We start from the raw sequence: 23,944 nt of genomic DNA, 5'->3' as shown, positions 1-23,944 counted from the left end.
GGCTGCCGAAACCAGGCGAATAATGATGATCGCCAAGAGAACTATCGTGCCTGCAGTTATGTCAGTGACCGTTAACCGTGACTGTCATTCATCACTAACCGTCGTTCACAGTTGCTGCACGTTTTCGATATATGCGGTACAGACACGCAGATTTAAACGCATTTCAAATGTTCACATGCGCAAAGCTTATTTTTACGATTCATACCGCAATGTTTACAGCGGCTTCTTAGCAGTTAACCTGCAAATTAAATGAAATGCTATTAATATTATTTCCAGTGACAGAGAGCTCGCTGATATGTCTATTTCACATTTGCTTATGCCTGAAGCTTCAACATTTCATGTTGAAGACGGGTATATTTCAGAATTCTATGATGATAGCACGCGTATTTTTTTCTATTTTCTTTTTATTTAACGTAACTTTCTTTTTCTTCATAATGATGCAACAGTGCATGATCGAAATAACTACATTACAAATTAATTGCTACTCGTTTTCTCTAAAGTCATTGAACACGTTATAAATGTGAGCTTGTTTTTGTTTTGTTTAAGCCAAAGTGATCACAGATGGCCAGTTTCGTTTTCAAAAAAATTATATCAGCAGAGGACGTCAATTAGCATCCTAAGGTAACTATTAGAAATAACACACATAAGCAACTTCTCAACACCGGGATATTTCTAGGCCCTAAAGACGCATTTGATTCTATCAAATTTAATATCTTTATAAGAAAGTAAAAAATGTGTATTGTTAATTCTTATTGAAGGTTCCTTGAGTTATAGCAAGCAGTTCACTGAAATACAGAGAAACAGTTTGAATCCGGGTGTTATTACGTATGGGGTTCCTTGAGGCTATATAGGAGGGCCAATTTTATTTGTACTGCAAATAAAAAAATTTGTCAACATTCCTTTCATGCACACATGCAGTCTATTACCAGACGATACACAAGGTTTTTTTTTTTTTTTCATGTGACAACAGTTCAATCTCAGACAAAACCTCATTGCGAAGCACAGCGCCTACAGAACATTTACAATTTATCACTCCCAGAACTAGAACATGCTACGGTACTCAAACGCTTGCATTTATCGCTCCGGTGTTGCTTAATCACTTCCCATGTGCGTACAATTTGTCACTCACTGCACACAAAATCAAGCACATATTTTAGAAGGTTACTCAAGTCGTACTTCGCAGCATGCTTGTAAGTGAATCCCGTGGGCTTCTATATGTCGGAAGATATTTCGCTGATCTATGCGGATGCCTGTTATTGTTACTATTAAGGGCCAGTTTTATGAAGCTCTTGCGAGCCTTATTCTGCGGTTTATTGCGGTACTTGTAGTGCGCACATCCCTCACACAAAAAATGCTGCCCCTTCTCTGTCTGTCGAATAAATAGGCCAGTTTGCGCATGACCGAACGGTTACATCTTGGGTAAGAAGAATAAGTGCATAGAACAAAAGTCGAAAAGACGCCGATAAGGCGCGTTAAAGGAATTTGTATACCACAGTAAGAGCAAAAAGACATTTGACTAAAATAGTCTGTTATTTCCTGTTAACGTTGTTTTCTGAAATCTCCATACTTCATCCACTTTTTCTGCTGTGATTTGAACCGCGTTCAAGCAAAGCTTCCTTGACATCTTCGTTACTTGAAAGACCATTCTTCTTCGAGGTGGTGGTGGTGGTGATGATGATAATCCTCCTCTGTCATGGCTCGCACCCACAAAGTGGGGTAGCCGAGAATTGGGCGGCAGGAGGTAGCTAAAGGAAATTCTTTGAAGACGATAAACGTAAAATGAAAGAAATACAAAAAAAGGTGATTACGCAACAACTAAACTCGTATGGGAGTGAGCAGTCAGACTACATGAAAGGTGAATGTTTAAAGAGGCTACAGTCGAGAAAAATTTATGTTAATAAAGGATGTAGAGAAGCAAATTTAGGTGAAATGAGTGCAGGTTTGATATGTAGAATAAAGATACAACAATTAGCCGGGCAATCGTTTTGTCTCAATTAAGTAACCAAATACTGCGGAACAATCGTTTCTGTGGTTATAGCCTAGTGTCGAGGCCTGAAATGATGATAATACTGGTATACATAACCCTAATCCAATTTTTCAGAGTGGAGCTTCGTGTAATATCTTTCTCTGGTGTGAATATCGTCTGCATGCATGATAAAAAGTAGTGGCCTATTGATCTCATTTCCTTACATTTGTAGCATATAGGGAACATCATCAAACCAGCTCTGTGCAAATAAAAATTCTCTTGCGAGATGCGACAGCGTAGACGGGTGTATGTAACTTGATATCACCGAGAGGGACACCCCTATTTATGCCAGCAAAATCGGAGATGCTGAAAGTCTGGAGATGGTATCAGCGAAAACTTACCTAAATCATTCTCTAAACAAGATTTTCTGTATCCCGATGTAGTGATGTAAGCTGTATCCGGTAAAACAGGAATCAAAGGTCCACTTAAAGACGTTCTGTCTAATAAAGCTGCCATTTAAGATTTAAGCATAAACGAGGTGTTATTTCAGAGCTGTGAACACCAAATAAAGAGAGCGGTCGGGTCTCTAGCGGGGTGTGATATACTTAAAACTTTCATGCTAAATGAAGTATCTCTCTCTCTCTCTGTCTATCTACCTTTATCTTATGTTTGTATGTGTGGGAGAGAGAGAGAGCGAGATAGTAAAGGGGACCCTAAAGGGCACGATTTCGCTACACGGCGCAAAAAATCTAGAAAGTTGCGTGTGCCGATTTTCGTAACGCCGCCCCTGTTAGCCGCGGTTTCGCTGGGCCATCTAGCGTTCTCCCGGAAAAGCACCATCCGAAAGGATCGATCCATTCGCGAGCCCCACGCCACCACCAGTGCGAACTCACACCGCATCTCACAGAGAGCGCTGCAGGCTTACGTCAAGAGTTTTTAAGACTATGCGCGCGCGCCAGGCTGTAGTGGTTGCTACAAAGTGGTACACCTGAAACGAAAGCAGCAGGCCTTATGTGACTTCTCTCATTCAAATCTAGTCAGTGATTTCAGTGTTCTGCATTTGCATGCGTTTATCAGGCCACACCCCGAATAGCTCCCACTCAATACCAGATCGCGTAGTGGAGCCGCAACTTGTAGATTAACAAACAAACGCGAACGCAGAGATCGGCGCAGTGATAGATGTAGCGGGAAATGACGCGCGTGAAGACAACAGATAGTGAGACAGCGCAATGCGGTAAATATGAAAAATAGGTAACAGTTTCGCTTATAGTATTCTCGGTGAAATTAAGTAGAAAACAAAGTGCCGGTGAATCCATCCTTCGGAGATTATTGGCGGCGTTAATGCGAACCGCAGTGTAGCTTATCATGGGTGTGTAATTGGCGGGCAGCGTATCCAGACTGTTGAGGAGAGACCCGGTCGTCTGTTTAGAGTAACAGAATGGGTACATTGATAGGGAGGACGCTGTCGAAGACAGAGGAGGATTAGGTTGTGCTATAATATCGGGAATTTCGCCGGCATACGCTGAAGTTCGCTGCCTCAGGCATGGGTAATTTCAGGTCTTTCGAAGAGGCATTCATATTGGTGCCGATTTGACGGCGTCTGACCATAGTTATTGAGATGATGACTGGCGCTTCTGACTGGCGGATGCCGTATCGTGCTATTGCTCAGCGATATATGCCGCTCGCAGCGTAGTGGAAGATCGTTTCCGGCAGCTGTTGCTCCGAACTGCGAACTCAGCTTTCGCGCCGGTGCTGTTCTCTGGGACGTACCATCTGTTCAGAACTTATGTTATTCGTTCCGTAGGGCATTTTGATCTGACGGTGCTCTTTGAGCATACTCTCGAGAGGCGCGCACTATGAGAAGGAGTACGACCGTTATAAGTATACACGTACCCCATTTATAAGCCTACCTATATTAGTCTGCTACAAGCCAGAATAAAATGTTTTGCCAGGAAAGAAAAAGAGGAGAACGTCGATTCTCTGTGTTTTAGCCTGACCTAGTATGCTTTGACGCTGCAAGTGTCGATGGAAACAGTGGCGCCTATGTCGACATCTTATGAGGCCAGGTTAAACGACGGTACGTTAGAAAGGTTATCGTGTTGCGGTACTCCCTTCGTCGAAAATGAGATAAATAAACAGTCAATATCAGGAAACATTGCGGCGCTGCTGGCAATGAAGAATAGAACGCAGATGCTTATATTAACAAGAATTTTGTGTAGTTTGCGAATGATGGGACGCGAAGTAGTCTTTTAAGACCACTTTCGTTTAATGTATACATTAATGATGCAATTACCATAAACAAGCAATGTAAATAAATTATATACGCAGCTGATACTGCAATGTTTTTTTTTTTGTCGCATATGATATCGCGTAACAAAGTGAAATGGCTAACAACGTCTTGAAGTCTTTTGCAAAATGGTCCGCAGTGAATTTGTTAAAGATTAATGTTGCAAAAACAAAGGCCATGATTTTCCGTTCTCGAGAGGAAAATGTGCAGGACCCACCACCACCTTTTCTGAATGAAAATGCCGTTGCACATGTAAATGAATTTACATCTCTCGGTGTAATATTCCCGCCCACAATGTGCTGGGATGCCCACGTATGTAAACTTTATTTGAATCTGTCCAGGTTTGAGGATATTTTGTCCCGCAATAGAGGCACTCTGCCTCTTAACGCGAGATTGGACGCTTATTACGCTTTCTTTCAATCGCATCTGAACTATTTGCAACCTAGTCTGGGCAACCACAACAAATAGCAAACATTAAAAAAATTGCAATGATCCAAAAAAAAATGCTTAGAGCCATCGCAAACGTTCCACAGAGTACCCCAACCCGTCCCATACACCTACTGTATAATACTGTGCCTGTACATAATATCCTCGCGTATAGGCTTGCGTGTTTGTATAAAATCACTGCTAATCGATATGACACATTTTCGCATCGTATTATGAAAGTTTTGCCGCGTTATACATCATACGAAATGGGCACACAATACACATCTATCACACCTCGGTGTATGATGAACAACGGATTCCAAATGTTAAAATATATACTTCCACACTGCTTAAACAACGGGTTCTATCAGCGTATACATTCTGTACCATATGTTACCATAAGAAAACGTTATGTAGACTGAAATCAGCTTACTCGTTTGTTTACTTTTTTAGTTTCTAGCTTTTCTTGCTTTTTTGCTTTCGTTATTATAGTTTTGATATTACCCGATTCCGGGCCTTTAGAGTAAATAAATGAAATGTAAAAGTGACGAAAAGATGTATTACGTGTGTCATGCCAAACATACTTGCATATTATTCTGCTTGCTTCTGTTTACGTTGTAATCACTGATTCTATTGCATTACTGTCACCAATCCAAAGTTGCAAGGTTGGCGAGGCCTGTCAAGCAGTTGCGAAGACTGCTTTTTTCTCGTCAACCCCAGCTGTTGTACATGCCCTGTACAAGAAGCTGAAATAAAGCATTCATTCATTCATTCATTCATTCATTCATTCATTCATTCATTCATTCATTCATTCATTCATTCATTCATTCATTCATTCATTCATTCATTTAAAAAAAACGCGCTGTCTGTAGAGTTCTTCACAAGGGATGCTGTTTCCGCGAGCGTGTCGCTTTATGGCAGTGCACCTTTCGCTGGAAACATATAGTACCAACACGCAAGTGCCTAAAGGTTTCTCGTGGAGGCCGTTCTTCATTTCCTGACCAATATATTTTTTTTATATTTCGTAGTATTAGCGCGTAGTTTGTTGCCCGTTAATATTCGTTAGTACACCGGTGCGCCAGCGCCTGTATATGCTCATGTCTTAAAATATGCTAATTCTCTACACAATCAAATGTACCGTGCAGTGGCAGCGCACGGAGGCCAGCTTCATGCAAAACAGTTTCAGATTTTAATTTTATCCTGAATAATTTGCTCCTTCAAAGCCGTCTCCTTATGCAAGCAGCGCTTTATCGACACCATTGTACTGCTCGCGACTTTGTAGTGAAAGTTGCTTCCCTAACACCTGTATTTTCTTTCTTTTTCATCTAGCTCTAATCTCGCGAAAAAGAAATATGGATAGCCGATATTGAAACCGTGAGCGCAGCACATGACTAAACGAGAAGCCCATGCTGCCGCATAAGTCCGTATTGATTTTCCATTATTGCTAAGTGAAAGCTCCAAGTCAAAGCATGAAGAATGCATCAGTAATTCTACTCGGTGTTCACGAGATTCACTAGGCAAGCGAAGAAAACAAATACGAAAGAAATCAGTGGTGATTTTCCAATCGTAATAAAATGTCCACGTTCTTTCAACGCGGTCGAAAAATTTCGGTGGCGCGTGTTGTGCAACCAAGGAACGTGCTTGGTTTTTTTAGTTTAAGACTGTCTTTTTATTTTGTTTATTTGCTTGTTTGCTTTCTTGACTGTGTGTGCGTTCGTTCGTTCGTTCGTTCGTTAGTTAGTTAGTTAGTTAGTTAGTTAGTTAGTTAGTTAGTTAGTTAGTTAGTTAGTTAGTTAGTTAGTTAGTTAGTTAGTTAGTTAGTTAGTTAGTTAGTTAGTTAGTTAGTTAGTTAGTTAGTTAGTTAGTTAGTTAGTTAGTTAGTTAGTTAGTTAGTTAGTTAGTTAGTTAGTTAGTTAGTTAGTTAGTTAGTTAGTTAGTTAGTTAGTTAGTTAGTTAGTTAGTTAGCAATATCTCCAATATGTCCTTGGCAATATGTCTTTCGCAATACTTGTACTAGTGTACGTAGATTCGCAAACACGTACTTTACCCTGTATCGTCTCTCCCAGTTATTTCTCCAATCCACGTGGCTTAAATATAATTGCGGAAAAGCTGCCTGCATGGTATTCGCTATACAAAGCCTCTTTGAACAGTGTTCCAAAATTTTTAATTAAACTTGTTAGCTATATATACTGCAGCCGTGGTCAAATGGTCAGGCCCGGCTGCGGAAGGTGTAGGGCTCGGGCCGCACTCGGAACGGCCACCGGTGAAGAGGGTACAAGTGATTCCACGCCGGGCGCCCGATTACCAAAGGTGAATCTGTGCTTGGGGGAAGCTCTCGCCGTCCGTTAACGTTGGCCTTCGTGGTTCTGTACCTGGGCCGCTCGGTGAGGCGTCGGCTACCGCCGTAGCCTGGCTCTCCCCCACCGTCTCCATCCGTTTGCTTGTTGCACCTTCTCCAATGTATGCGAATGGCTTGTAACAATCCTTTTATTAAAGAAAGGCCGTCATGTTACAAAGCGTCGTTTCTTCTGCCATTTTTTCTCCTGTGACATCTAACATGCCGCCTACCAAATTATAACATCACGTCGCTCCTACGACAGCATTAGCCCTTCTCCATATCTCTGCCAACAGCTGATTACCGGCCCACGCCCTCCTATCTTTGTTTCTGTGTTGTAGTTAGTTACACATACAGGTACATCACAAGTTATGTTGTGCTGCATAGATGGGACAATGTGAAGGAAAGACGCTAACCAATAACAGACCCTTTCACAAATTAAAATTAAATTCTGGGCTTTTACAGGCCAGAACCACAATTTGATTATGAGGCATGGCGCACAAAGGTACTTCGGATTTATTTTGGCTTTGTGGGGTTCTTTAACGTGCAGCCAATGCACGGTGCACGGGCGTTTTTTGCATTTCACTCCCGTTGAAATGCGGCGGCCGCTGCTGGGATTCGATCCCGCTCCCTTGGGCTTAGTGGCGCAACGCCATAGCCACTGCGCCACCCCAGCGGGTAAACCCTTTCACAGGCTTCGTAGTACACGCATGATGAAAAAGAAGGCAGAAGTCGGGAAAACGAACCTTGTCGAGATTCCTTTATTATTTATTTTTATTCAAAAATTACCACGCACTGTCCAAGGATGTTATAGCAGGTGGCTTGTGGCATCGAATGGGCACATCTTATTTACTTAAATAGGACAGTTGCTTTTCGCTCAACATTCATGTAGCATTCATGTTTCTCTTGACTTGTGGCTTTGGAATTTTGCAGTCATGCTTACTACGCTTCAATCACGAGAGCCAGGCTATCAATCGCCAGAAAAGTTTCCAGCACTTCAAGCTCCTGTTGGCGCCCATCGGATCAAACCATCACTCGCTACAACCATCTGTAAAGCGTGCATCACAGCAGTCTCAAGCGTTGTGCAGAAAACGCACCTTTACAAAAGACAAAGCATAAAAGCGTTTTACAATATACCTGTGCGTTTTGACCATAGGAAATGAAACGGGGGATCAAGAAAGTACAAGAGGGAGATGGAGAAAAGAAGCAAATATAGTGAAGCAGTAGGTGAACATTTTTAGCAAACTATACATCTATATGTCAGTGAGCTGATTTCGTTCATGAAATTCGTCCCCAATTTGTTTCAAACAACCGTCGCGGATAAATTAACATGTCGGATGACACCGAAGAATATAGAAGAACATCGGAGGGCATCTAAGCACTTCTTATGAGCTGTGAATGCGAGAGCATTAACGTGCACTTGAACGTCGCTGAGCGTTTCTTCGAGTTTTGAACTCCTCGCGGGCAAGCGAGTACGTTTAGACGCTTGGCCAACACCTTCTAAAGAGCACAAGGTCAGTGCGTATAATCTAATCTGTGACTTCATTCTACCTTGCCCGACTGCCACATAATCTAATGTGGATGCTGCCTAGTAAGCCGCGGTGATTTTGACGTCACCCCTTTCGTCACGCCGAGCTTCGCAATGGAAATTGATGTCATAAAGCAGAAGGCACAGGCTTGCTTTCTAGGAGGCGCTAGTTTAGCCCAGTGGGTAAATACACTCGGCGTCTGAGCATGGTGTCGTATGTTCCTAACACACTACCGCCAGTGCTTTTTCTTTCCAATTTATTCTGTCTATTTATACATAATTTCTTTATCGCGATTACCAAGGCGAAGTTAGAACGCAAGCTAGAGCTTGCGCGGACAAGGAACGTGCGGATAGTACAGACTTCCGAGAGCGAGGGGGCGTAGCTTCGCGGCGATACCCTCTCCACTAAAGCAATACCTGGCCATCCAGCTCGGCAGCAGATGTTTCCTTTCACCCGCTTGCTGCGTCGAGGCGCGCACCGGACGTGACGTTGCACCCAATGGGAATTTAGGTGCAGTTTCTGTGCTGCATAATCCGGGCTTTTCCGCTCAATGGGTCATTTGATGCATCCGTGTCGGTAAGTTAATTTCCAAAAAGGACACTACTCTGAGATTGAGTCCTTTGAAATCACCCATAAAGGTAAGACGTGACAGCGCTAGTGCCTGGAGAGGAGATGGCATTACGTTCAAGCGAAGGGGTGTCTGTCCAAGACGAGTAGGCACTGTTAATAAGAAATCTTCGTGGCCGTATAACACCCATGTGCGCTTCTTTCTTCAGTTGTTTTCAATTAACGATAAAATAAATAGCCCAAAAATGTCTTTGCTCCTGAACATTGCACCTACTTTACCAATTAGTTAGGGAACTTGTACGAGAGGCCGCCGTGCTGTGTGCAAATTAAGTGAGCGCTGTCCCAACAGGCTCGGCGTTGCAGGAGGCCCGAATAACACGATGGTTGTGCTCTGACCTAGGAGTACCGTGCAGCAGTGCACAGGCTGGGGGGTACATCAGTGTTTTGGGAAGGCTGGTAAAGGTAGTTGGAAAGCATTTCAGCGCTGGAACACAGGGACGTAACCAAGAGATAGACACCATGATGTTCTAGCTGTTGAATAAACTGTTGAAAGATAGCGCACTGTGGCGCATATTGTTCATCTTGTCCCTTTCTGCCAGTGACTAACTGCTTTCTAAGTTTGGGTTTCGCAAGGTGGCCAATTTCGTTGCGCTCCACTTTCAATGGATCTGTGCTTTAAAGCGGCCTATTTTCGATAAACTGCGCGGTAAACTAATTGCGCCGTCCCCGAGAACATTTTTACAGCACCGTATGCTGGGTCTGATGGCTTGCAACTGCAAGATTGCTTTGTTACAGTGACAAAGCACAGGGTTTATCACAACTATTTCGTTCATGCCGTTATTGACAGTGCCGCATCAGAGAAGTTACCTCCATCTACGTATTAATCTGAGCAGATATGACTGTTTCTTCTTAGTTTGGCCGACACAACTGACTACACCAATGACGACACCAATGACTACCCACGGCGTCATTGCACCGTATAGGATGGAGTACTTAACTGCCAAGGATGGCAAAGTTATATTTAAAGACGTATGTTTATGTATGTGGCAATCTTAAAAGAAAAAAAACATTTTAGTATGCCATTTATGTCACCAGTGCCGCGTTAGTAAGCACACAAGATACAAGACATCCACAAACAACGCTAAGAAATACAACGTCACCTTCAACAAATATGAGTCAACGTATGTTGGACAGTCCTATTTGCGGCTCCTTACCCTGGTTCGTAGCTTTCTTCAGATGATTGGTTTTCTTGCCATCACGGGGCTATGCACCTCAGCTTCAATCTTCTGGCTACCGACATGTCATGTTTTGCTAGTTTCATTGTGCTTAATTGTTTCTCAAGCACTGCAGAGTTTCTAAACTAATAAAATTCCGTTCAGCAATCTGCAGATAAACTGTGTGTTTGTCGGCCGCAGAAGACAGAAGTGCGGATGAGTGCATCTCAGAAGCAGCATATGCTTTCGGTAAATGAAAAAACGGTAAATGCCAAACCGTAAATGCCACTACACCCACTCCGATGTCCAACGTCAATCTGTTCGTAGCCCTTTCAGCCGACTGGATGGTGTAACTTTTACAAAAGCAAATATGTCGGGTGCATGTCGTCACTTCATTAACTGAAAAGACTAAGCGCGCTTTAATGGCTTATAAGACGCTTATAGGCACCTCGTATCTGCTACTACGCGCATTAACTCTCTTATTTTCCCTTTCTTTCTTTGCGTCAATCCTTCGTTTACATTTTCCCCCGTGCAGAGTAACTAACCGGACGTCCTTCTTAGCCTTTTTGCTTTCCACTATCTATCTATCTATCTATCTATCTATCTATCTATCTATCTATCTATCTATCTATCTATCTATCTATCTATCTATCTATCTATCTATCTATCTATCTATCTATCTATCTATCTATCTATCTATCTATCTATCTATCTATCTATCTACGCTAGCTTTTCTTATCGACTGGCGCCGACTGCATCTGATACTTTGATGCACCGTTTTAGTAGGACCATGTTTACGCGAGTCGCTCGAGAAGCGTCGCGGAGCGAGCGTCTTCGCGCCGAGAGAGATAATCCAACCGAGTGCTCTCGCCGTTTTAATGAGGAGGATAAACGGGCAACCCCGCAAACGCCGTTGCGGTCGGCGGAACTGCGTGGCGTCCCTGAGTGAAGGCGGCGCAGGGGAGAGCCTTGAGTATGCGCGTTGCGTCGCACCCACTACTCTACGCCACTGCGGGTCGCGGTATACTTCGAAACTGCGTCAAACTTGGTTTAACTAGCACGAACTGCGCGCCTCCCTTCACACTTCCACGGAGTGCGGTGCGGGCGGCGTCCGCTTGCGCCATCTATCGGAGACCGTTTGGTAGAGACACCGTTAAAGGCAATAGCTTTGGCGCTTTCGACCGTTCTAGAAGCTGGTCGATGGTCGCACTCGGCAAGGAAAGCGTTCGTTCGTTCGTTCGTTCGTTCGTTCGTTCGTTCGTTCGTTCGTTCGTTCGTTCGTTGGTTAGTTAGTTGGTTAGTTGGTTAGTTAGTTAGTTAGTTGGTTAGTTAGTTAGTTAGTTGGTTAGTTAGTTAGTTGGTTGGTTAGTTAGTTGGTTAGTTGGTTAGATGGTTAGTTGGTTAGATGGTTAGTTAGTTAGTTAGTTAGTTAGTTAGTTAGTTAGTTAGTTAGTTAGTTAGTTAGTTAGTTAGTTAGTTAGTTAGTTAGTTAGTTAGTTAGTTAGTTAGTTCTATTTCATTTTCTTTATTTCGTTTGTTCGTTCGTTCGGGCTATTTGTTTACGTTGACATTCATGACCAATGATTGCTGTCCAATTTTTCTTCCCGTAGCCCCTTGCCGCAGTGTCTCCGTGGCAATGGTGCTCTTGCTGCCAAGCCCGAGGTCACTGGATCACTTCCAAGCCGCGACCGTCGAATTCTCATGGGGCTAGGATACAAGGAATGTTGTGGACTTCGATTTAGGTGCACGTTAAGGAACCCCATTTGGTTGAATATGATCAAAAGCTCCCGGCCACGGCGAACTTGATTTGATTTTCACTTTTTCTCAGAACACGCGGTTCGCACTTTATTGGTAGACCATTGCTAGCTGCGCTACTTTCTATAGTACAACGCTGTGTTTTTTCTGCGTTGACCAATTACATAATTAACTTTCCCTATATAGGCAGTTGCTGTAAAAATTCCTGAATTTCTTGGTAGCTCGTTTGTTTACTTGAAATTGGCGCTGCCATCTGTACTCCGTTTTTGCTTACTTTAAGGCTCATCAGGTCATGACGAGACTGGCCGGATATTTATTCAAGAAGTCTAACTTCCAAATCTAGCTGAACTTAAAATTCATCTTTAGTTTTTCTTTGGCACTGCGCGTAGTACTTTATTTCATCGAACTCGAAGAGTAACTTTTTCATATCGAAACAAACAGGCAAAAAATGTTGAATTACTAGAAAAAAATATATAAATTCTGCTTACCACAAGTTCTTCTACGAAACTCGAGATCAAGATGGAAAGCTAGGACAAAGAATAGCTGGTCTGGCTTTGCTCATCGAAGTCAGGCTATTTGTCTCTGCCGCAAGTATTCCGGAAATTCCAGCTCTTTGCGCAAAACAAAGTGTCTGTCAAAACCACCTCCACTCTTACTTTTTTTTCTTCTCTTCTTTGTCCCTTTATAGGACAGCTGTAGATCCTTTTTCCGACTTCACGGTGATCCTCTCGAAGCCTCCCCACTGTCCTGTTTCCGCCGAGTCAAATATGAATAAACGGCAAGGCCAATACAAGGCAGCGCTACGCTGGAGCCGGGTCACGACACTCTTTCCTTCCTTTCAATCTTGGCTTGTCCTCTTTTCTTTTTTTACGTCTCCCCTCAGGCGTTGTGTATCTCGTTCTCAGGTCTGGCCAGTTCAACGTCACATACGCTGTGGTCCCTGCCCCTATATAGACGTACATAAAATGAACAGCGCTCTTTACAGAGAAGCTCTATCAAGAAAAAAATCGAGAGAAACGAATCGAGAAGCGAACAGCAAGAGTTCTGTTTTTTTTTTCTTCTGCCTCTCTTTCTCGTAGCTTTTTTTATTCTAGTCTTCTAGCGATCGATCTCCTGACAAATTTGCCCTAAGCGCTGCCGGATGTCTTACAAGGAGGCGCATTCGCATCACAAACAACTCCTCTCTCTCTCTCTCTTTCTCTCTCTCTCTCTCGCAACGAGTAGCTGTAGTGCGACAACTTTCGGAGTATTGCCCCCGAAGCGAAACGCTTTGCCAGCTCGTTGATCACCTAGTCCACATTAAAGAGACCCCTTCTCCCGATCTCCGCCGCCCCGATCTCCCAGCTTCCCTACACGCTCGGCCTCAGCTACATCCCGCCGGGAATTCTACTGCCAATAAACCAGCCATGCTTCCAACCATAGCGACCTGGGGGGAGGGTGGGGGGTGTATAAAGAAGCGCTTGCTCATTGTGTCCGGGAAGACGCAACAAATTCCGGATCTGGGTCGTCGCAAGGCGCAACAATGCTCTTTTTTTCCCTCTGGATCTCTGCCGCGTTGGTATATATACACGGAATCGGCAGCAGCCACTGTGCTGGTGGTTGATCAAACGCCGTTATCGCGCTCTGGTCGGAAACGCAACTCATAGAAAACAAAATACACACATACAAAAAAAAAGGATAATGAGACCGAGAAAAGCACGGTCCCGAGATGGAGCGGCGCCAGTAAATTACAGGATGGGGCAATTCCATTAGAGCAGCCCGAATCGCCTGGCTCCCCGTTTCTGTGCTATCGGGAAGCGGGGTGAGAGGCGGGGGGGGGGGGGGGGGGGGCTAGCTTGCACAACATTTCGTATACGTTCCGGCCGGGGGCACAGCGGATGCATCTCTTGCGTCGCTTTGCCACGGATTATAACGGTTACGGCGGCGCCAGTGAAGCAGGTCCCGGCCTTTTTTTCCCTAATTTTCTTCCCTTTTTTTGGCTGCAAAAACGCCTTGGCTTGTTCACGATCGTTTTGGCGTCGGGCCCATGCAGATTTCCACGCTTGGGCCAGGCACAGGGCTTAGTGCCGCCCCTCCCTTCGTGGCCCTGCCCGACCATCGAACTCGGTGCCTTTTCTCCAGCGACAACGATTTGGCACCGCTTTGTATCTCTTGCGAGAGCACGAGAAAACTGAGAAAGTTGCGATTTCGCTGTCAGTGCTAAACTACATGGCGCCTCGAGCACTCTCGTGTGTTTGTGGGTTGGCCGATGAGCGACGTTATGAATAGTGCTAAGCGCTTACGTAAGTCTGCCCTTGCTTTCTTAGCTCTTCATATTATTTTGCCGTTCGGAGGATTTCTTTCAGCCAGTGGGTGCGTTATGACCGGTGGATGCGCGGAGCCGTGTCGGTCGTAATCGTCTGCCATCACTGCATCAGTGCCCGGGTGATGAGGCACTTGTGTGTGTAGAAGCGTCCGCAGTTCTGTCTAGAACGCATGAGCGGTGAGCTACAAATCTGAGGAAGTGATATTTCATATTTACTTCTTAGTTTGAGAGAAAACTTGTGTGAGCAGCGGCAGCTGCACAGAACACGAGAGTTTCTCACTATACTGCACGGAACCTTGCACTTTGCTGTTGCTGTAATATTTATTCGTCTGCCTATCGGATCAAACATCTTCTTTCAGACCTTGTAATTATCTATATGAAAATAAAATTCAATTCACTTCAATTACTCTGCAACATATTGCTATAGACGGCTATGGCATGTTCCCAATGCCCTTTTACCAAACTTTTGTGTATACTAGAGAATACCAGGCATAAAACGACCTGTGACACCCACCTTCTTTCCACCACCCTTCCTCAGCAAAATGGGAACGCCTCTCCAGAAAAAAAATTCCTGGCTACGTCACTCGCCTTAGCTATAAGAAATTAATAGCTTACAATTGCGGTGTTCAAGCGATGGCATAATGTACCTAACAGGGAGACCACAGAACTGCAGGTCCTCGCTCAAAAATTCGCACTCGTACAAAAGCACTCATAACCGCCGCTATGCGATGAGGGATGCCCCGTTTTCCCAAAGAGGTTTATAATAACATTATAACCGCCTTCGCCTCTCCGTCGTTTGCAGTTCCAGTCATTGTCCCGCAGCCTGCATGGCTTGTTAGCGTGAACTTTACAGGTCATAATGCGTGTAGTATGACGCGCAAACGCCTATATTATAAGAAGGCTACAATTTTAAGCAGTACGTATAGTGCACTTAGTGAGAGCCGACCTTTCTATAGTAATCGCTGTTACGCGGTAAGCATCCAGCTCTAGTACCAAGGTGCAGTAAGGTGGAGCGACATATCTTTACTTTTTACTTACTGTGACAATTTAAACATGTAACTGCTATATATACTTACACTGCGAACAGCATGCTACATTCTATAACTGTAAATAATGGTCTTTTCATTTTCATCAAAACCTCGTGATCCGTTCTGGGTGGCTGTCGGTCTCTTCAACGTGGTATATGAATGAAGATGGTAAAGATAAGGTATTTAAAACATGAGCCTTTTCACGGCGGCTCTCACTTCCTGTGCTCACTTATCAGCAGGACTGACGTTGCATAGACGCAGACCACGGTATAGTAAACTCTTTCGTGCCGCCTGTATGCTAGCGAAAAACCCTTTATACCCAGTGGCACGGGATGAGATATCTTGGTTAAAGTTTTTCTTTTTAACCCCAACATAATGTAGGTATGGGAGCGAAGCACACAGAGATAATGGCAAACCGCAGTGCATCAGCAGAGATCATGTGTGAATGCGTCCGAAAACTCGGAGACCTTCTCGACAGGACCGACATGCAAAACTCGCGTAAGCGTGGACGCGTTTTTAAATCCCCGTCTCTAACGATCCCTTCAGTTCTCGTCTCCTCCCCAAATAGCGGAAAATCTTCGCTTGCCTTCGTCTCTGGGGAGAGAAGAGATGCAAGGAAGGGACGCTGAAAAGGATGACAGGCGGAAAACTTTAGCTGGTGTCGACGCTATTAGGAAGCAAACAACCAAAATGGGAAAGACGAGGTGATGGGAATGATGGGGAGGGGGAGCTTTAGCAGAGAGTAAGAGTTCAGCCCACGTGTTAGACGGGAGGAAGAAGCGAGCGACGACGCCGAGCGCGGTAATCCGACGCCTCCGTGCCGCGTTCTCCCCGCGTCGTCGTCGCGCTAGGGCCAGAACGGATGAGATAGCTCACTCGCATGCATACATGCCTGCCTGCCTGCCTGCCTGCGAAGCAGATGAGATGAAGCCTTCGCCTCCTCTCCTTCTCCCCAGCGCCGAGCCTCATTCAACGCTCCCACCTACTGCCTTCTTCCTGCTATGCTGTATGGCTCTTCTTTCACGTCTGCAGCGCCCTGCATTTCTTTTTCTTTCCCCCGCTGCTCTCTTTCTCCTTTTCGACGTAGCTGTCAGCACCACCTCGTCGGTAGATCGCTCCTTCGAGAGTTTCGTAATTTGTCTCGAAGAACTGGGCTGTATATAGCCATTCCCCCTCGCCCTTCGCTCGCCCCTGAGGACGGGCGACCGACCTATATCTCTGGTCTCTCTCTCGCCTCCTTTGCGGGTAAGAGCGGAGAAGTTTGGCTCGGAGTCCCTTCATTCGCCTCTGCTGAGCTGCAGCTCGGGAACGCGAGGACCTGTGCGCCCGAGATTGCGGCTCAGGCACCCCTTCCCTCCCCCATACCCTTACTTCCACTCCTATAGCCTCTTATCGCTCAGCTCTACTTCACTCCGGCCGACCCCATCTTTTGCCCCCTTGACGCGTAAAGTTAGCACTCAGGGTTTTTTTTTTCTCGTATATTCTTTAGACACCGTCCAGAAGACACTCTTTGTTTATTGTACTTCATTTTATTCTTTGCTGTAAATTAACAGAGATTCATGGAATTTGAGTACAAAATAATCACGATATCGTTGTAAATTGACAGAAGAAGAAAAAAATTGCGCACATCTAATTGCTCCAGAGCAGGTACCTACGTGTTCTGTACAGAGTTCGTAGCAGAAAGCCGTATTAGATACCCTTGTTATTGAAGATTAGGAAAAGGAATGCTAAGGCAAAGAGAAAATCTATATTCATTTAACGAAGAACACAATAAAAAAAAGGTCACAATTGCGAGAACTGAATGCGGAAATGAGCGAGGCCCATAAAGAAATAATTGTATTTTCGCCTTCCTTCAGGAACGTGCGTGCACGTTTAGGTGAGCACGATGTTCGAGCATAATTTAGAATCACTCGTCTTTTTTAATACAATTTAGTTTTTCTCCAGGCCTTAGTATCTGGGCATGTCCTCCCCTGACTGCGAAAAAAGTATTTCTCGCACCTTCATATTTGGGGGACAATGACTGCACACTTAAATGCGAATTTCATAAGGTCCACCGTTTTCTTCTTTAGAAACTAATTATAACTGCAATCATCCTCATCCCTCATCACTGATGATTACCGGCCGATTACACTCAGTAGTTCACGACAGATAGCCGCTTTTCACAGGGCGACGCCTACAAGCACCAGTGAATTTATCGCACAGTGTAATTGATTCCCCCTTTGGGGAAGTCACGCGATGCCATGCTGCTTTCCGAAAGCAAGGGCACGCTATTTATAGATTAGCGGGCCGGGACCGCGGTGCCGGGATAATAAAATAAATTTGGCAAAAAATGAAAGTAGGGCTAATGGAAGGGGACAAAGTCAGAGCGGAGTTAAGAATACAGCAAAACAAAGGCCATAAACCGAGGAAGGGGAAAGGACTGAGTTGAGAAATACTCAAAATGTAAAAAGGCACGCGTACATGCTATCTGGCTGGTCCTTTGCCCCTTCAACTCTCTCCACCCGATAGCTTCCCGTACAACTGGGTCAGACGCCGACGAGAGACTTAGAAAAGAAATAAAAAGCAGAAGAGAAGACAAAGCGAAACCAATGCCAGACAGCGCTCTTCTTGTAATGAGAAGCAATACCAGGCTCCTGAAACAAAACAAACTGGCATTTGAGTGATCCCGCCGCAGACAGGCTTCTGAGCACGTTGCGGGCATGTAGGGTGGCACTACAATGCATCAGAGACGTCGCTTGCAAAGGCTAACATCAATAGGGCGAGGTGCCATGTTATGAAAGTGGAGCAAGCGTACAGCTTTTGCAGCAACGACACATGCTCGGCAGAGATTAATGACGCGTCAAATTTTGGTTCGCCAATCACAGCGTCGACAATCAGCAGTACAGGCAGGGAGGCAGAATAAAAGAGAGAAACTAGGCAAGGCACTTCACCGACGTTGGCATAACCTCGCGCTACAACGAGTTCGAGCTAGTTCTCGGGTCTACAATGCACGACACGCGCGTGGCAGCCCGCGAGCGCCATCGTAGCATCGGGGACGCCGTGGCGCCGGGTTACCTAGGCGACCGCCAATGGTAAGCCCTGGCGGCACAACGCGCGCCGCTAGGTGCCGCAGCGATCGGCGGCGCTCGGCGGCCGAGCAGCAGATGGGTTTCTCGGGACGTAAATAAAGGAGACGCCGGACGGAGCCATCCCTCGTGGCGGCGCTGGCTCGGACGAAAGCGAAGGCGAGGGGAGAGCTCGGCGCGCTAGGGAAACGGGAGAGGAGGCTGTGTGAGCGTGGGGGAAAGGACGGGAGCAGAGTTCTCCCTGACCGGGAGGATGCTCTGGAAGAAGGAGCAGCGCCGAGTAGAGGAGAGGGGCCGGAGCAGGGAGGGATGCCGGGAACGCGGCCCGTCCACCGGCGCCGACATCCGAGGCCAAGTGCGCATGGCGCGTGTGGTTGCCCGGCGCGCCTCTGTCTCCGCCGCTGGTTCTGCTGCTGACGCCGCCGCGTCCAACGCACTGCCGGCCCACTGACCCAGCACTGGATTTCGCCCCTAGTGCCAGCGCCGTCGTCGCAAGCGTTCGTGCAGTGAACGAGCTTGCGGCCTCGAGCTTTGCGCTTTGCTTCGCCGTACTCTGCTGTCACACTGACCATGGTGAGGGAACGCTCTTCTCAGCTCACTAAATCCCCTCGTTCGTTTTTCTTTGCTCTTCCTTTTTTTCCTCTCTCTCTCTTTTACCTGTTCTCCTTAAGTCGACTTGCATACTCGCCTACTGAACATGCGGCGTAAAAGCCGCGGCGCCGCTTATTTGAAGCCACCAGTTTCTGGGCCGGCGGCGACATTTCAATCCCGGTGTGTGTAAGAGTGCGTGACGTGCTCGGAGTCGGTTTGGCCTCGTTTTTTCGGGTGAGCCGCCACCGCGCGCCTCGACGTCGTCAACGAAATGATGTCGCGATCGTGTCGGTCTGAAAGGAGCCAGGGGAAAGAAGGACAGGCGCGAACGGGAGTTTTCTGAATGGCCCCATCGCCGTTATGATTCGAGCCGGGAACATCACCGTCATCGTTGTGGTCGTCATGACCCTAGTGCTTTGATTAACTCTGTACGACCGCTGTATCAGGGAACGATTGCATCGCAGTGATGGTTTTTTGGACGACTCAGTTAGGCCGCGCCGCCGGTATTTTGGCGTTTGCTGATCTCTGGACTGTTTGTACCCCGGTATATGCGGAATGGCGTGTTTGAAGCAGTGACATTGCATTAATGTGATGCTTTCGGGAACTGTTTCTTCACTCACCTAGTTGGAAGTCACGACTTTCTTCTTTGCATAAGACAGGTTGGGTCCAAGTAAGTGCTTCATCTTCTAAAGGCAGTTTAAACATTCAACTGAGTCTCATCCTGTGCATAGGTAGATCAAACGATGACAGGTACCATGTAAACCTTTGCAGCTCAGCGCGTCAAACAACGATAGTCGATATTTTTTAATAACATTTTCGACTATTGACGTTAAAGCAAATACCACCTTCGCGTATCATTAAGGGGATGACTGACTTTTCAAAAACATCCTGCTCCCATAATTGCAAATATAATACAACTTTTTTGTCGTGGCATACCACGCACATTGTGAATATAAGTACACTTCGTGCTGTTATCTATTCATTGTCCTTCATTCTCTATTCATTACAGTACTGGTCCACTGAAGTTAGTGTCACGTTGTGCTATGAAGTGACAGACTTGTCATTTTGTCAATTATATTTAATATTTTCCAAACTCCAATGACGAGGGAATAATTTGTGCCTGTTTTTGAACCGCAAAACTTTAACTGCGGTAGTTGTTGGTACCGACACTTATATCAGATGCGTTAAATAAGTACTGCGTAAATTAGCAAGAAGGGTGATAACATGCCATTACATTGCCCGTCCTGTCGCATTCGTTTCCGTCCGTGTGTTATTGCGCTGTACCTAAAGTGAAGCTTAACCAGACTGCCCAAATATCAGTTCTCTTCGAATAAGAAACGCGTTTTAGAATCTGCTGTGGGACGAGACTCGATTTTCGAAATTTAATAATAAATGGCGGTTCATAAGAACCTCGCTCCTTCGCAGCTTCCCTGTTTCACTAGGCTGAAGCATAGCGTGTACTTTTTTTTAACTCGTCATCTTTGTTTCTAAATACGCAGTTCACAAAAAACAAACGTGATAACACTTGGAGAGCCACTCGCATAACTAAATAGCGCCGCAAGTCCGCCCAGATGACGTTTATTGATATTTGACACATTGCGCGCCTGTATTTGCTGTTCTAGCCCAGCAAAACTGACGATGATGATTACAAACTCAAACGACGGCACATTAACAAGAATGTGGGTTACCCGCCGTGGTTGCTCAGTGGCTATGGTGTTAGGCTGCTGAGCACGAGGTCGCGGGATCGAATCCCAGCCACGGCGGCCACATTTCGATGGGGGCGAAATGCGAAAACACCCGTGTACTTAGATTTAGGTGCACGTTAAAGAACCCCAGGTGGTCAAAATTTCCGGAGTCCCCCACTACGGCGTGCCTCATAATCAGAAAGTGGTTTTCGCACGTAAGACCCCATAATTTAATTTTTAAGAATGTGGGTTGTCCGGGAATCGAGCAGCTAAGGAAAAAAAATGTCGTTAGTTCTGTAGACTTTTATACCTGAATAAATGAAACGAAGAAGATTATAAAATGCGGAATGTAATTGAACAGTCAGATGCGCATGATACATCTTTTTTGTCTTAATCAAAAATAAAGAAAAATAAACCTTCCAACGCGAGAGAGAATTAAAGGAATAAAAGAACAGTGACGCTAGCAAATTAATCGCCGGTAGTCACGAATGAAATTTTCTATAGCACTTCATACGTTCCCCTTCTTGTGCCCTAGTGTGAATCGTCTATAATATAGCAGTATAAAGAACAGTCAATGCTGGGTCAAGCTGACGCAGTGAAATTTCAAGCCCACTCTTGCTCAGGGAGTTGTAGAAGCGCCGACAAGTCCACAAAAAAAAGTAATAAATTGTTTGAACTTCCTTGCAAAACACTCACAATGAAGAGAGTGCCACAACTTCTTTGTGCATTTAAAAGAATAATTGAGGAACAAGACGACACAGCCCCCTGAGTATCACCTGCATCCGTCGAGTTTTACCGAATTTTCTGCTCCAAGGGTGCTTACAGTAAGCGTTTAGATTCTTGTAAGTTCGTGAGACCGTATTTTTCCGTCAGTAGAATGCGCTCTACGGAACTTGGCTGCACGAACATACCAAGCTGGGCGCAGCCTCATCTTTGTTCACAGCCAAGGCAGATTGCACCCGGTGGCACATTCGACTGGTCGCTTCGCAGCGCTCGGGCAGCACTGTATAGGATAGGATAGTATAGGATAGGAATCATCATCATCATCATCATCAGCCTGGTTACGCCCACTGTAGGGCAAAGGCCTCTACCATACTTCTCCAACAACCCCGGTCATGTACTAATTGTGGCCATGTCGTCCCTGCAAACTTCTTAATCTCATCCGCCCACCTAACTTTCTGCCGCCCCTTGCTACGCTTCCCTTCCCTTGGAATCCACTCCGTAACCCTTAATGACCATTGGTTATCTTCCCTCCTCATTACATGTCCTGGTCACACCCATTCTTTTTTCTTAATTTCAACTAAGATTAAGATGGATAGGAATAACTTTGTTAAAATGCCGGCAACCTACGGCAACTGCAACTGTACGTAATTGCCAGGTGAAATTCGCTCCAATAGCGGGCGCAAAGCTGGATTATCGCAATTAGAGCCTGCGTGTTTTCTCCAAATGAAACAAAAGCTTCGAAAGGAGATTCGTATAAAATTTTCGACTTGCCATTTCTTTTTTGTTTTCGAAAAAAAGAAGTCTCGAAAGCGTTAGACCCCCATAAATAATTTACTACGACCCTTGTTTCTACGAACTAGGGGTGCGGTAAGGTAAAGCTATTCCAAACTCTTCTATTCCGATTCTGCAGTCACCTCTACACTATTGGTCACAAAATGTTCGCCCCCCTCACCCCCCCCCCCTTCGCCTGTCTGTCACGCGACGTCACGAAAACAGCGAAAACGTCGCATCTGATATTATATGTGCGCACTTATTATGCATGAGTAGATTCACAAAAGAAAAATAACTAGTAAGATCTTTATGAAAGCTACTTGGTTCATATTTATAATTGACGTTGAACAGCGCGAATAAAACAAGGACACGATGAAACAAATAGCGCTTATGTGTGGTATTTCTTTCTTCGTGTTTTTGTTTTCTTCGCGCTATTCAACCCTGGTTCTAGGAAGTTATTATTTCTCAATCGATGCCTGTTTCGCCATTATAGTCCTTTGCTATTGGTAAAAAGTCTTCGGGCTGCGCCCAATTCGCCTGTCTGTTCCGAAAAGAATAGAAGATGGCTGCCCACCGATCGCTGTAGCACTGGCTGCTCGTAGCTGCCGGGGAGTGTGGATTTAATTGGCCATAATACAGCTTTTTGCGCGGCAGTAGAAGGTTATTGAGCTTTTTCGACACGCATTCAACATCGCTATGCAAACTCTTCTTTGCTGAGGTTAAGATTTAGCGGCATTCTTGCCCCTTGATTGTACGCCGCCGCGATATTTGGATAGCCATTGCAACCAAAGTAAGGGGAAGCGGACCAATCGCAGACGCCGGCACCACCCTCCTCATCCGTTTATCTACTTTCAATTTGCTGGCTCGGCCCCATCAAAACCTTCTCCACTTCAGAGTGCTCACCTCCCCTTGTCAACCAATCAGATAAGAAAAACCGCTCAATGTAGGGCAATGCTATTCGCTTTGAAATCAAACAAAAGAGGCCTCCTATAAACGAGGAGAGCGTTCGGTTGGGCTTTTCAAACAACGCTGTGGATTACAGCGCGATGCTTGCGTCGGTAGTTACGTAAATTTGACGTCAGGAGACTGGAATAAAAATAAATTCGAATATTTTTACCTTATATGGCTGAAGTATTGGTTTCGGTACGTAGGATGTGTGTACTCCCCGTCCATGCTACTCAGTGCAGCTCCTTTTCTTTCTGCAAAGAAAAAATAAACTATTTATTTATTTATTTATTTATTTATTTATTTATTTATTTATTTATTTATTTATTTATTTATTTATTTATTTATTTATTTATACATAAGCTCGCTCTGTCGTGGCGATCGCTGCGGTCAACACGCCTGAGCGCAGCCATTATTGTTTATTTATTTATGAGCAACCTTATCGCACTCAGTATCATTGCTAGATGATGTCAGCACAGTTTTCTCTCTCATGGCGTGACGATGTAACGTCGATGGCACCAGGGCCGCGCGCATTTAGGGATAGGGTATCGTATCAAATTCAAATATCTTGTAAAGGCTCCCAAAATCCATTTCTGCTATGTGTATTCTTTTTTTTACGTGAGAGAAGAGTGTGGTGAAATTTCTGCAGCTCCGAAATTGCGTGTCAGTACTCCTTTATTGCGATCTTACATGAACTGCATGACAGTGGGGAGCGGGAAGAGGTCATTAGGCACTCGTAACACGGTTGGCCC

The 23,944-nt window shown here is 45.2% G+C and overlaps 1 protein-coding gene across 3 annotated transcripts in view; it reads left to right on the top strand.

Annotated features, from left to right (window-relative positions):
• LOC139060175 (serine-rich adhesin for platelets-like) overlaps positions 1-23,944 on the top strand; it is an 841,896-nt gene that overhangs the window by 637,567 nt on the left and 180,385 nt on the right. Inside the window, exon 1 of one of the 3 annotated variants that reach the window (XM_070539105.1) lies at positions 18,923-19,050. The exons of the other annotated variants lie outside the window; for them this stretch is intronic. The gene's annotated coding sequence lies outside the window, so the exon portion shown is untranslated. Of the gene's footprint in view, positions 1-18,922; positions 19,051-23,944 lie in introns of those variants that run through there. 3 annotated transcript variants of the gene reach the window in all.

The sequence above is a fragment of the Dermacentor albipictus genome, chromosome 5 (assembly GCF_038994185.2).
Source record: "Dermacentor albipictus isolate Rhodes 1998 colony chromosome 5, USDA_Dalb.pri_finalv2, whole genome shotgun sequence".
In the NCBI taxonomy this organism is placed as follows: domain Eukaryota; kingdom Metazoa; phylum Arthropoda; class Arachnida; order Ixodida; family Ixodidae; genus Dermacentor; species Dermacentor albipictus.
This window is presented reverse-complemented; position numbering and strand designations above follow the sequence as displayed.